This window comes from Lissotriton vulgaris, chromosome 1_1, assembly GCF_964263255.1.
Source record: "Lissotriton vulgaris chromosome 1_1, aLisVul1.2, whole genome shotgun sequence".
NCBI lineage: Eukaryota > Metazoa > Chordata > Amphibia > Caudata > Salamandridae > Lissotriton > Lissotriton vulgaris.
In genome coordinates this window covers 78,395,593-78,410,356 of record NC_141685.1, presented here as the reverse complement: position 1 = coordinate 78,410,356, position 14,764 = coordinate 78,395,593, and the positions used below count along the sequence as shown (strand labels likewise).

The following is a 14,764-nucleotide window of genomic DNA, read 5'->3' as shown; positions in this document are numbered from 1 at the left end:
TGAGAGAATGAAATAGGGTAAGAACCAGAGCAAAAGAGAAACAAATTAACATGAAAGTGACTACAAACTCAAGGGAATTATAGAATAGAATTAAAAAGTCAAAGGTTAGCATTTAGAATTTGTGAGATGATGGATATCAGCCAGAGATTGTCAGATATGATGCCCCCCTTATTCAGAGTGCTTAAAGGTGCACACTCTGCAAGTAGGGTGGAGAGTGAGAAAGATGAGAAGGGAGAGCAAGAGGAAACCCAAAGGTATCAGAGAACAGAGTAAAAAAGAAGAAAGAAAGAGGGTGATGCAGACAGTGGTTGAGAAGAAGAGCAAATAAGGCAAAAATAAAGAGTGAGATAAAAGGAGACAAAGATGAGGATGAGAGAAGAACACAGACACTCTCACAGACACTCTCTCACAGACACACTCTCACAGACTCTCTCACAGACACTCTCACAGACACGCTCACAGTCCCTCACAGACTCTCACAAACACTCTCTCACAGACACTCTCTCACAGACTCTCACACACACTCTCACAGACACTTTCAGACTCACAGATACTCTCTGACTCTCACAGACACTCTCTCACAGACTCTCAGACACTCGCTCACAGACACTCCCTCACAGACACTCTCAGACTCACAGATACTCTCTGTCTCTCACAGACACTGTCTCACATACTCTCACAGACACTCACAGACACTCTCTCACAAACACTCTCAGACTCACAGATACTCTCTGACTCTCACAGACACTCTCTCACAGACTCTCACAGACACTCGCTCACAGACACTCGCTCACAGACACTCACTCACAGACACTCACTCACAGACACTCACTCACAGACACTCACTCACAGACACTCCCTCACTGACACTCTCTCACAGACTCTCACAGACACTCTCTCACAGACTCTCACAGAGACTCTCTCACAAACTCTCTCTCACAGACTCTCACAAACACTCTCTCCCAGACTCTCACAGCCACACTCATCCTCTCAGACTCACTCTCCCACTATCTCTCACTGAGTGACTCACTCTCACTGACTGACTCTCTCACTTACTCTCGCAGACTCTCTTCACAAACGCTCTCACTGGTTCGCTCACTGACTCACTCTCACTGACTCACTGACTCGCTCTCTCTCACTGACTGACTCTCACTGACTGACTCTCTCTCACTGACTCTCTCTCACTGACTGACTGACTCTCGCTAAAAGGCTGACTCACTAAAAGACTGACTCTCGCTTAAAGATTGACTCTTGCTTAAAGACGGACTCACTCTCACTGACTGACTATCTTACTGACTCACTATCTTTCACTCACTGACTGACTCACTCTCATTCACTCTCACCTACTGACTCACTCTTACTGACTGTCTCTCTCCCTTTCTCACTGACTGACTAACTCTCTCACTGACTGACTCACTCTCTCACTCACTCTCACTGACTGACTGACTGACTGACCTTCACCCTCCTGTTATTTATGCCCCCATAACAAATAAAAACACAGCAAGTAACCATTGGGACAGGCAGATACAAGTTACCAGCATTGAAAGGATGAAAAAAACTCAAGACGTTATTTTTAATACTTTTATAATATGGTCGTTTAGTTGTACATAATGCTTTTTTGGTCATATCTAAGGTAACAAAAATGCTTCTGACGCTTCTTTATTATAACTTTTCAGCATGCTCCAAACTTCTGTTCAGCACAGCTTAAAGACATAGGTAAAGTCAATATCTCTGACTAAACACTTATAAGTTCCCAAAGGCGAGACCTATTGCATTGCAAATGCTTGTTAGTAGTGCTCCACAGATAAAATTGCAGCGCAGTTTCGCCATTCATTGTAGATTTGCATACTTTGCTTCAATAGTAGGCGTGGTTTGGGGCGGGATGCTACACTGCAGGTGGTGCTTACAACCCTGAGCCGGTGCATAGAGTCTGCCAAGCGCATTCACTTGCTGTAAGCTACACAAGAGGGTCTCTGATATTAGGTTGTACCAAAAGAAAAGCGCTTTGTTTAAAATTAACTCCCAATCTCTGCGAGGCTGATCGAATATCTCATGGGAGAATAGGGTGTAACAAGACATTCGGTGTACTCATCTGACGTTCGCGCTCTCTTAAAACTGGAAAATGTATTTTAAATAAAGGAAAGGGTTGGGATGCTGCGAAGGATATCCAAATTCTCTGCTGAGGAGCGCTGTGATTCTGTGCGTTAGCTTGTTCAAACTCTCTATTCTTCTTTCAGTGTCCTCCAACCCTGCCACACTCCGACTTCCACTATAGCAATGCGTTGTTAAGGTCACATTGGATCATTCTCCAGTATGACGACATTACCCAACATTTCTACTTCTTTGAAAATATAAAATACCCTTATGTTTGTCCCGAGTTGATAGTCTTTTCTCTTTTTTTGAATGAATGTTTTTATTTTGGTAAGTGCAAAGTACAATAAGAAAGTAAGAATACAAGGAACGGAAGAGCGGCAAAGCAAAACATAAATCAGGGCTAAGAGGACAATAAGATGGCAAGCAATGCAGCAATACTGCCAGCAATTACAAATTATAATACAGCGGGTACACAGTTCAGTAGGACATAGTTGCAAGGGGACACTAGGTTCAGAGGATGGTGTGCCTTTGTGGCCAGCAGGGGGTAGGTCAGCTCTAGGGGGCGTCCTGGCTAGGAGGCTGGAGACCAGCTGTCTAAAGGTGGTCTCATACTCAGGCGAGACCCCTCACGTGAATGAGGCCAGGGGTATTTTGAATACCAGTTGAGTCCACGTGAGAGGTAAGATAAGAGATGAATGGGCAAGATATCCACCGGGCAGGATCCCTGGCAGGGCCAGCGCTAGGCGTGGCCAGTGTGGGTAGCTGCCCATGGCACCGCGGCTTCAAACTACGACTTAGTCTCCAGGAGGCCATCATCCTTTTGCGAAAATGTACCATTGTACCACTTACAGGTGGGAAACGCTCTCCCTCGGGGTGTGCAACCCTGGTGCAGCTCAAGTCAGAGTCGGGCCATGGGCTGAAGGGGAAATATGACCCCCGTATCCCTTTCAGTTGCGGCAGACTGGGCAGGCCAGAGTTTGTGGCCGTGATCAGCTTTCCTTTGCTGGCATCTCTTTCCCTTATCCTAATCACCGCATCTGCACGATAATTGCAGATGCTTGAACTGGTGTGAGGTGTGAAGTGAGCCCTGCCCCTGCATGAATGAAACGCGGAGCATCCAGCAGGGCTCACAACAAACACGCATTTGCATGCAAGGGGTCTCGCATTTACGTGAGGTTGAGCTATTGGCATTGTAAATGACAATTGCTTTTATCTATGTTTTTGTTTTTAAAACGTAAATAAAAGGCCTTGTCATTTACAGTGCCAGTAGCTCTAAATCTCTCAATCGCGAGACCTATTGCATTGCAAATAAATGCTTGTTAATGTCCAGAAGAGGTCTGGGGCATTCATCTTTTAAAGTTCACAGAACACAGTCCTTTGCTTTGAAACATTAATGCTAATGGTGTCAGAAAGGCCTCTGAAATGTTGCTAAGGATGTTTTTAAAATTACAACTTTGGCATCAAATTAGTGCACAGAGACAGACACTACTGGGTTGACTGCTTATCTAGAAAGACATTTTTTGGGTAGTTTGGGTGACGAGGATTTGGATGTTCATGAATGTTTGTGGCAGCGGTGTTAGACGCTTTCCATGATGCTGCTTGTGCTGACCCAGGAGTAGTGCAAGTTAACAAGGACTTCACAGATGGTCTCCCCTGGGGCTGGTGCTTAAGTGCTGAGGTGTTTGGGTGTGCTCAATAGGCGGCAGAGCTAGCTGTGGCTCTGGGTATGATTGTGAGACCCGATTCTTTTGTTCTACTTGGTAAGCCAAGACCGTACTTGTTGAATATTCAACCAGTGTGAGTGGTGAGATCCGCATTGCTGGTCTGCCTGAAGTTATGATGCTGCTGACATTAACGTGTCTGCTAAAAGCGATGGCGTGGCTGGTGGAACTATAAAGCCAAATAAGAGAAAGTTATCTCCCGACACCGCAGTCTTCGTGACTGAGACCAGTAATACTGAAGACTCTGAGACTCACAGCAGTAATTTCTCCTTTCAGAGCGTTATTGCTGCAGATGGAGTGAAGCCAGGAAGTAAGCACATTACTAAGGTACCAACAAAGTTTAATATTGTTCATTTGTATTAACCGTTTCTCTTTTGAAGCATTTGGAAATGCATTTTCTAGTTTTGATGCTTTTTGGTTAGTTTTTTCTTGTAGGTTGTTATCTTCGGTTTAAAGGGAATGATGTTGTAGTGTGTGACCTTAATGCTGCAGTTTGCATTTCATTACCATCATTTGCTTATCCTGGAAAATCTCCAGGGTGTAGGAGGTTTGCTGTTCCAGAGTTCTTTCTTCAGCTTCTGGGAAGTTGTCGCTCTCAGGCGATCTTTGGTCCTGTTTCTCTACTCTTCTTGTAGTAGCTCCTATCAGAGCTTCATCCATCCGCCAACGATAATAAGATGCCAGGCATCACCCAGCACACAACACAGACTATGACGGGCTACGTCGATCTGCTTGGCGCAGTTAGAGCGTGGAAAAAGGTCTCCGGACACATCGGGCTGTGAATGTAACCTAAGGGCTTAAGATGAAATGAAGAGCTTACCTTCTTCCTGAGTGGCTTCAGACTGCTGTGTGCAGACCCGATAGCTGGCAGCACCCTGGAGTATGTATGTATAAATCTGATTATGTTGGAAGTAACCTGCAATATATTGTGGCAGGCAGCACCCTGCCATAGAGTAGGATTTCCTGGGTGTGAAGAGGGGCTGATTCTGATTGGGTGCTTGATAATTTTCCAGAAACTCATGTTCTTGATTGTTCATGTTTGTCAGTAGTTAATGAAACACGCCCAGGCATTTTATCTCTTCAGTTGACAGAAGCTGCAATAAAAGTTTCTTTGTCGTTGCAAAAAAATATGAATGGCCAACGAGCCTCTGTAGGTCAAAGAATGGAAGGACTGGGGAACTGTCAGTCATCTCACTGCTAAGCAGAGCCATGTCCTGCTTCATCCTCCGTCAGGCCTCTGATTTTAACCAACATCGCTGAGAACACTGGGACTTTAGAGCCCATCCTTTTAATGAGAAAAACAAAACTACAAGTCCCATAAGCAATAGTGGTGGAAGGTGTCATGCATGACCTGGGACAACATCCGATTCAGCACATTCAGTTCCATTTTTTAAGTATTTGACACAATATTGAATTCATAACCTTTGTTTTTTATGGTCAGGAGTCGCCAGAATACTAAAAGCGTGTCTTTTATTTTCAAGGTCAATAAAGTGATGGTCACCTGCTTAGAAGCTCTGTTAATTCTTCAGTATTTGTCATTGATCTCCACATGTGGCTGGTTTGGGTCTGCCCCTGCATCGATCCCGATAACTCGCACAGGTAAGAAACTTGTAGCAGCAACATGATAACCCTGTACTCGTCTGTAAGAAGTGCGCTCCGAGGCAGGTATCCGATCATTTTTGTGAAACAAGGAAGGGCCAATATCTGCTATGTACATTTGTTAAAATAAAACAGTCAAATCACAGTATACTGTTCCGCAGGTTCAGTATTAGCGACATTATCTGTAACTGAACACAGACACCCTAGGAAGCAGGTGCTTTTAAGACAAGTTGCGTTCACTCACCTGAAGGTGACATGCTTCATCATTGGGCTATACTCCTCATCAGGCCGGCGCTACAATGCCTGGCGGGCACCACCAGAGGGCACTTTGTCGGAGATCTTTTATTAAGTACACCGGATGAGCATAGTAGGACAGAGGATGTTGTGTCATGAGATGTGAGATTGGTGAAAGTCTGAATATAAGATCAACTATTGACCAGTTGCCACAACATAGTTAATGTGATCTTCCTGGTCCATGTTGAGATTAAAAAAAGTGGCAGAGAAATTGAGGAACTAATGGCCCCTATCACTGTGTGAAAGTGTTGATCACCTATGGACCTGCTGGTAAGCTGGGGTCTGTACTTCAGGTCAACTTTTTCATGCCTTGTGTAGTCATGGAGCAATCTGTTGGCATTTCATCAGGAATAAATATGTGAAAACGGGTAAATGTGACCTAATCTTCTCCACAGCGTGAGGAGCTCTGTAACTCAAAGCCCTGCACCGTGCATAGGTGATAAGGTGCCTATTACCATCTTACTACCACAGGTGAGCGCTGTCTAACAGAGTGCACTAGATACGATAACCCTCCTAAAATTCAGGACATACTGACTTATCCAATAGCGAGGACAGCGTATCAGAGGGCAACTGGTTTGAAAAGCACATGCTTCCTAGGGTGCCTGCGTTCAGTTAGAGGTAATGTCTGTGGGACTGAACCTCCAGAACCGTATACTGTGAGTTGATTTATATGAAGAATGGGTACACTGGACTGTCGTTTTCCTCGTCATCTCTTGTGATATGTAAAATAAAACACAACAAATCTATCAGAAATGTAATGCAAAAATAGCAAAAGGCCAAGCAAACTAACAAGTGATAATTGTCTTCAGCGTCGGATTGGTAACGTGGGCATTCGGGCAATGCCCGAGGGGCCAGTGTCCGAGTCCCTGCAGTGGGCTGCTTTTTTTAGCAGTCTGGGGCTGATTTGGGCGCTGTCTCTATTGTTCGAACAGCCAGCGGCCCAGTGGGTGTCTGGGCGGCCTTTCTATAGGCAGATGGACGCTCGTTACCTCCTGTTTAGCAACAGGAAGAGGTATCTCTCCCTTAGTCTCGCTGGCAGGCCCATTAACCTGTGCATACTGAGTGGGGGCAGGGGGCCTGAGCAGAAGTGGCCTCACTTGTTTCCAGGTGTATTTCAGCAGTGTAAAGTAACGTGTAAAAAATGTTTTACCCCCATTCACCCAACCCTCCTCACGCACCCCCCCCCGCGCTGCTTTTCTTTTTTTTATAGTATTACAAGATTATAAAATTACGCCGAAGCAGTCATTTGTGGAAAGGCATTATTCAAATGTGGGACGATTTTTTTTTTGCATGCCGAGACGATTTTCAATCCCAATCCAACCCTGATTGTCTTTGCAATGGACGAGAGCATCCACCCTAAAGCAAGTTGGAGTATATAAAGCTAAGGCTACACAATGTATTTTTAATACATGTCAATGAAACATGAACACGTGATAGAAACAGTTACTGAAACAACCCTAATGAGTAGGAGGCAGGCAGGATCTTCTCTCGAGAGGAATGTGAGGAGTCCGTGAGGTGCAGATAAAAGATACACAGACAAGCTGCAGAATTAAAAAAGAAAGTTGTGGACTACCCTAACTTTTTTAAATCACCCTTGCACATTTACACACACTTCCCTTCCCCAAATCTCCCGCTAGGGCCCTCACACCCACAGCACCATACGGCAGGAACAAAAGATCCCCGCCAAAGAGCCCCTTTATGTATTGCACCGCCGACCCGACGAGGGGCGAGCCCATATGATGAAGCATGACACCTAGCTTGCTGGGTGTGTGAGGTCTCTAGTTCCGAAAGGAGGATTCCCCTTCTGTGTACCTTCACTCACTTTGTTTTTACAACTGTCTCTCCCTTATATATTTGTTGTTTAAATTCTGGGGAACTGTGCATTCAATTTCTTCTTTGAGATGTGACCATGCTCATGGTTCCAGATGAGGACCAGGAAGCTAAGAGTGAACCTGTCCCTGACCTGTCCGACAATCCAAAAGATGGGTCAGTGGAAGGTGCAGTCTTGTAAGACACCCTACCTGCCCATCAGGAGATTGATTGCAGGCAAGTCCTAAATCAGTTTGCAGAGCGCTTCTTTTGGACCTCTCGCCAGACTAGCTGGTGTATCCATGATGTGGACGCTGATGAAAGCCTACCTTTCGAGAATAAAACATACAGGCAGACTGAACATGTGAAAGAGAGCATCAAAGCTGAAGTAAGCATGATGCTGGAATTGGGAGTTCTAAAGCCTTCTGAGAGCCATTGGACCTGCCCAGTTGTCTTAATCTCCAAGCCTCATAACCAGGATGGTAAGAAAGAAATGAGGTTTTGTGTGGACTATTGGGGCGTGAATGCTGTGATCAAAAGCGATGCATACCAAATTCCATGATTGTGGGCTGATCTGTTGGACATGTCCCACAACTAAGAGAAGGTTTAAATAATCACTTGATTTATTTGTCTTGGGTTAAAATAATAGTCTGAGACCATTGTTTTTGAATAACATTTATTACCCAGGTCTTTTGACTTTTTGGGTCACCCCATTCTCTTAATGGTTACCAAATTCCATGGGCAGATGAACTTATTGACAGGTTGGGAGCTACCAAGTATCTGAGTATGTTCGATCTCACATCAGAGTACTGACAGATAGGTCTGACTCCAGGAACAAAAAATATATCTGCATTTTCAACCCCAAATGGGTATTATCAGTTCACTGTAATTCCCTTTGGTTTGAAACAGGCACCTGCCACTTTTCAAAGGTTGGTGAACTAAGCCTTGCTTTATTGGAATCTTTGAGTGCAGCATATCTACACAATATTGCTGTCTTTAGCTCCACCTGGCAGGATCATCTGATCCACCTTAGGAAAGAACTGGAGGCTCTGAGAAGTGCAGGCCTCATTATCGGCACTAGTTGCAGTCTTTTAGATTGATATGCCGGAATGCCAAAGTAAAGAGTTAGTGTAGTCAATGTGAGAGATGACTAAGGCTAAAGCAACTTGGGTAAGAGCTTCAGTAGTGGGAAATCTGCTGTTCTCCAGTAATGGGGTATCTTTCATAGATTCACATGCTTGAACCATTCCCCGTCGTTGAAGTGGGATTCCCACGGTACATAGAATAGTAATATAGCAATAGCATAGCTAAAGGAGCAATAGGAAGTATTGTAACATGTACGTTAATAGGAAAAAACTTGTCACTTTAATAACTTGTCCAAGTTACTAGATATGGTACAAACTCCAGCCAATCAGGCAACAGCACCCTCTGGAACCTTCTCCTCAGAGGCTCAGGCTCTCAGATTTTCTACTGCACGTCGTGTGAAGGGAGTCTCCCTGAGCTCTGCTCAGTACCTCTACCTTTTCACTTCAGAAACTCTTCAGAATAGCTTCACTGCTTTGTCTACTACAAAGAGGTCACTCATCAGACACTATGAGTCTTGTGGGAAATTCTGGCTTCATTCCGAAGACCCCCACAAAAAGTGTATCTACTGCCTCCACCCTGAACATCAGGTGAGAGATTGTAAAATCTGCAGGACTTTTCCTCAAAAGACTTTAAGAGACAGAGAGGGAGGTCAACTTCTGTGGTTACAGAAACTCAAGACTAAGGATATCAGATGTTGAGAGTGATTCCTCTCTCAGGACTGTCATCTCTAAGAAGAGGGCTTGTGAGGCGGAGATGGTATCTGCTAAGGCTAAGGTGCTCAAGAAAGACCACACCTCTACTCATGAAGGCCAGACTTATTCCTCCAAAAGGGCTCCTGTTCCTTCTAAGGGGTACTTATGCCCTCTACGCCTCCGAGATCTAAGTCTCAGGCATCTAAGTCTCTTCCTGAGACAAATTTGCCTAAAAAATGGGTTCCTCGTCGACGATGACTTCCGTCGCCACTGCTACGACGACGACTTCCACCTTCTCTTCTCCTCAACCTACATTGATTATGTTGTCAGCGTTCTCTCCGCCGACGTTTGTCATGGTGTCGGTGAAGCCTCGCTCGTCTGCCACCTCCCTCACTTCGTCGTCATAGTCCTCACAACACACAATAGATTTGCGTGCGGCAGAGGCCAGAGCTCAAAAGTCAGGATACCAGATACAAGTAGGTGGTAACTCAGGGCAGCGGGAAACGCCTGTTGTCCGTGGAGGGGAAATTCCCATCCTAGAAATCTACATTAAAAATGAATTAATAGTATTCTATTTTCAATATCTTTTTGGTGCCAGTCCATATGACTTTAATGTCTGCTTTTGGGATTCTATGTTACAAGTCCATAGGGTACATGTATCCTTTGTGAGCTTAATAAAATGTTGGAAATTCTACAAATCCTCACTCATAGATCCAAGTACTCTCAGGCTACCATTCTACACTCTGCTCTGTCTGAAGAACAGCTCAACACTTTCAAAATTCTGCAATTCTGCATTGATATGGCTTGTAAATATTTTTGGGGATATTTACATGTATTAACTATTTAATTGTAATACTATAGGTGATTGAAATTACGGACGAAGAAAGCAAGATTTAGCACCTGCCAACTGACTGTAAGCGCCATAAGAAGGTTAATTTTGAAAAACTGATTGACATCCAGCGTTCTAAGTTTAAACAATTTCCAAAATCTAGGTGTGGCGAGGAAGTGGGAGCTGAGGAAGGTACTATACATGTAAGTGAAGTCTCTAATTTTTCATTTCATTAACCGAGAGCAAAGTCCTATCTGTCCACACAGCATCAGAGATAATGCCAGAAAGACCAATCACAACATCCTCATCTGAAATATTATCAGAAAGACAAATTGCCTCAGCATGACAGAATAACGTTCATCTAAAGCACGCATGATCTAAAGCATCATGTAATTCCAGAGTGGAAGCACACACTGCATAAAAGAAAGATATAACAAAAGGTTCCTTCTGCAGACCATCAAAGAAAAGACACTGAAAAAAGACTCCGAAGCTGACACGCTACCATCCAAAAGATTGGAAAATCACCTTTGTTCAACAACCGTTTTTAACCAGTTACGCAAGTTTGAGACTATCTGCCTCGGTATACAACACCACGACCCACTCTGCTCACTCTGGCGAAAACCTTAAAAATTCAGCCCTTTATTGTGTTCATGACCATCTCAGATTGTTTCCTTTTTATTGTGTACTGTTCTGTAATTCTATGTAAATTGCCTCAACATTATCTGTTGTGAAGGAGTGATATGTAAAACTGTTAAATATAAAAATAGATTAAATGAGCACCGTTGTGCTATAGCTAATGTAAATAAATCCTCGTCTTCAGAACTGCAATCCTTAACCTTCTACCAAACATAGAAAGGGTAAAAGGAACTGATGTTCTGCGACTGGTGAGACACAATATAACTGTGCATGTTCTAATGTTCTCAGTTACTGCCATTACGCCAGTGCAAAAAGGTACTTAGCAGTTTAATCATTACATATCAGACTAACACCTTATCACTGCATTGCTAAGAACCTATACAAATAGATTTGAGAAAAACTTCAGTCACAAAATAAGTTGCTGCCAGAGAGGCTATAACCAAAAGACTGTTATTTGCTAGAAACATTTCAACAGGTTTTAAAGGGCTGCATCCAGACATATTTTTCTCAATTTAAGTGTTAAGAAGATTACACGCAATTTCGTTTAAAGATAAATGCTGAACATTATCTAAACAAGCCCGACTCTAAAATCGGGTTCACTCTTACCGTGGCATATAAGCAAGAGAAAACTAAATGTAGAGACATTAACTCAAGGAATACACATTATAAAAACACGGGCTGTGAGAACAAATTCAGTGTTAAAACTCGCCTCAATCAAAGCAAAGTAACCCAAGTTGGGGAAAAAAGTTACCTGTGCCAAAAAAGATTCGGCCATAAATCTCATCTCACTGAATTTGAGAAAATGCACACTGGGGAAAACCATTCTCAGTGCTCTGAATGCCAAAAAAGTTTCAGCTTTACATCTTATCTCACTGAACATATGAGAATCCACACTGGGGACAAACCTTATCAGTGCTCTGAATGCCTGAAAAGGTTTTGTAACAAACAATGTCTTTCTCGACATGTATTAACCCACTCTGTGGAAAAACCTTACCAGTGCTCTGAATGCCAGAAATATTTCAGTAAAAAAAGAGACCTTAATGTACATATAAGGACCCACACTGGGGAAAAACCTTATCAGTGCTCTGAATGCCAGAAAAGGTTTCGTACAAAACAAAGTCTTTCTCAACATGTATTAACCCACACTGGGGAAAAACCTTATCAGTGCTCTGAATGCCAGAAAAGGTTTAGTCAAAAACAAAGTCTTTTTCAACATGTATTAACCCACACTGGGGTAAAACCTTATCAGTGCACAGATTGCCAGAAATGTTTCAATGCCATAACCAATCTCACTCGGCATAGAAGAACTCACACTGGAGAGAAACCTTATCAGTGCTCGGAATGCCAGAAATGTTTCATTGACAAAAACAGTCTCACTCTTCATATAAGAACCCACACTGGGGAGAAACCTTTTCAGTGCTCTGAATGCCAGAAATGTTTCAGGGTAAAAAAAAGACTCAATCAACATACAAGAATCCACACTGGGGAAAAACCTTATCAGTGCTCTGAATGCCAGAAAAGGTTTTGTAAAAAACAAAGTCTTTCTCAACATGCAATGAACCACACTGGGGAAAAACCTTATACGTGCTCTGAATGCCAGAAATGTTTCAATTTAAAAAGTAGTCTCACACGGCACATAAGAATCCACACTGGGGAAAAACCTTATCAGTGCCCTGAATGCCAGAAATGTTTCAGTTTAAAAAGTAGACTCACACAGCACATCAGAATCCACACTGGGGAAAACCCTTATCAGTGCCCTGAAAGCCAGGAAAGGTTTTGTAACCAACAAAGTCTTTCTCAACATTCAATAACCCATTCTGTGGAACATCCTTATCAGTGCTCTGAATGCCAGAAATGTTTCAGTATAAAAAGTAATCTCACACGGCACATAAGAATCCACACTGGGGAAAAACCTTATCAGTGCATTGAATGCCAGAAATGTTTCAGTGAAAAAAGAATACTCACTACACATACAAGAACCCACACTGGGGAAAAACCTTATCAGTGCATTGAATGTCAGAAATGTTTCAGTGAAAAAAGAATACTCACTCGGCATACAAGAACCCACACTGGGGAAAAACCTTATCAGTGCATTGAATGTCACAAATGTTTCAGTGAAAAAATCAATCTCACTCACCATATAAGAACCCACACTGGGGAAAAACCTTATCAGTGCTCCGAATGCCAAAAATGTTTCAGCTGTAAATCTGATCTCACTGCACATGTGAGAATCCACACTGGGGGAAAAACATTATCAGTGCTCTAAATGTCAGAAAAGATTCAGAGGTAGTGATGGTTACATGCACCATAAGAAAACACACCAACAAAAATAATTCAGTGCTCCAAGTGCCAGAAAAGCATCAATTTAAAATGCAATCTCACTCTAAATGAGCAGACGCACACAATGAAAAAACATTACCAATGCTGTGAATGCCAGAAATTCCTATTTTTTGATAGGCACAGCCTTACTAACCATAATCAACTCCATACTGATGAAAACCTTATGAGTGCTCTGAATGCCAGAAAAGCTGCAGAGAAAAACGCTATCTCACCATGAGAAACTCCACACTGGAGAAAATCCTTATGCCATAAAAGCTTGAATCTGAAAGACTGTTATGCTTCATGAGAGATCCCACTCTGGGGAAAAACCTTATGAGTGATCGAAATGCAAGCAAAGTTTTGGTCACAAATTACTTCTCACTTGTCAGGAGCAAACTCACAAGGGAGAAAAAAGCCTTATGTGTGTTCGGAATGTCAGATAAGGTTTATTCACGAATACAATGTCATTTCACATGAGAGAATTCACACTGGACTAAAGCCTTATACAGGAGGGGAAAGCCAGAAACGTTATACTCAGAAAGGAGATCTCACTTAACATGAGAAATGCACCCCCACCAGGTGAAAAGTAAGGCATATCTTGAGTTGCAGAAAAGCTTCTAACAACCTGACTTTACATGAGAGAGCACATATTGTAGTTGCAATAGGATTCATCAAGAAATTCTTGCAGGGTAACTTAGGCTGCCCGCATGCAACCTCCAAAGAAATTTCAGGCCTTGAAAATGTTTTAATTGTAACAAAATCCACAATTTGAGTGTCTGAAAGTTACAAAACTCTCAAGGTCTTTACTTGACACAGAGAAGTGTTCGTACTTGCAAACATCAACTAATGAACAAAAAATTTACAATATTAATGTCTTAAATTTTCTTCACCCAAAAGGTTTCTACTCACACTTGTTTCTTTACATATGACTGAAATCTAGATTTTCATGATAAGATTAGGCCTAGGCGGTGTTCCGCATTGAAGAACTCCGCAAAGTGTAAAAAAAAACTCAACCGCTCAACGCAGAGTTCTGCGAGCAGCGGAGTGCGTTAGGGTCAATTTGAAGCGCTTTTTCGGCGAGTAGCACGCTACTCCAGGATCCAAAAATGATTAGTGGTGAATTAGTGTAGGGAAATATAAAATGTATTTGAGAGCTGGACATGTTGGTCTGTTAGTTGGGTTGAAAAAGAGAGTGGGGGGATAGAAGAGGGAAGGTTTTGCATTTATATAGCGCTTTCTACCCCATATGTAGTGTTGAAGTGCTTTTCAGCGAGTAGCATGCTACTCCAGAACCCAAAAAGATGAATAGATAGATCAATTATGGTGGGTAGGTTGTTTTATTCTATAATACAACTGTACGAAAATTCATAAAAATTCTGTTGTAAAGTTGTATCCAAGAGGCAAGTATAGTCTCTGATAATAATGTATACAAAGTTGGCTTGCCATCAAGACTGATGCCCCGTAATGTTGATGCAAAGTCATCTGTGCTGGAGTATCCTAGACTCTTGTTGAATTGTACCATCCAACTTGTAGGTTCTGCTATTTGTATATGGTCCAGGTTGTAGGCAGACACAAACGCCGAAATTGTGCACTATTTATATTAAGCATAATGTAGGTGAACAGATGACAGTAACCACTGTACAAGCTGTGTTAGGTGCTTAGAAGTAGAGTGACATAGAGGGCAA

At 42.7% G+C, this 14,764-nt stretch overlaps 1 long non-coding RNA gene across 1 annotated transcript; it reads left to right on the top strand.

The window, feature by feature from the left end:
* Positions 1-4,091: 4,091 nt before the first annotated feature.
* Positions 4,092-10,631, top strand: LOC147737412 (uncharacterized). Its single transcript, XR_015299319.1, has 3 exons — positions 4,092-4,142; positions 5,297-5,414; positions 10,157-10,631. It is a non-coding gene; the product is annotated as an uncharacterized LOC147737412 (long non-coding RNA).
* Positions 10,632-14,764: the final 4,133 nt, after the last annotated feature.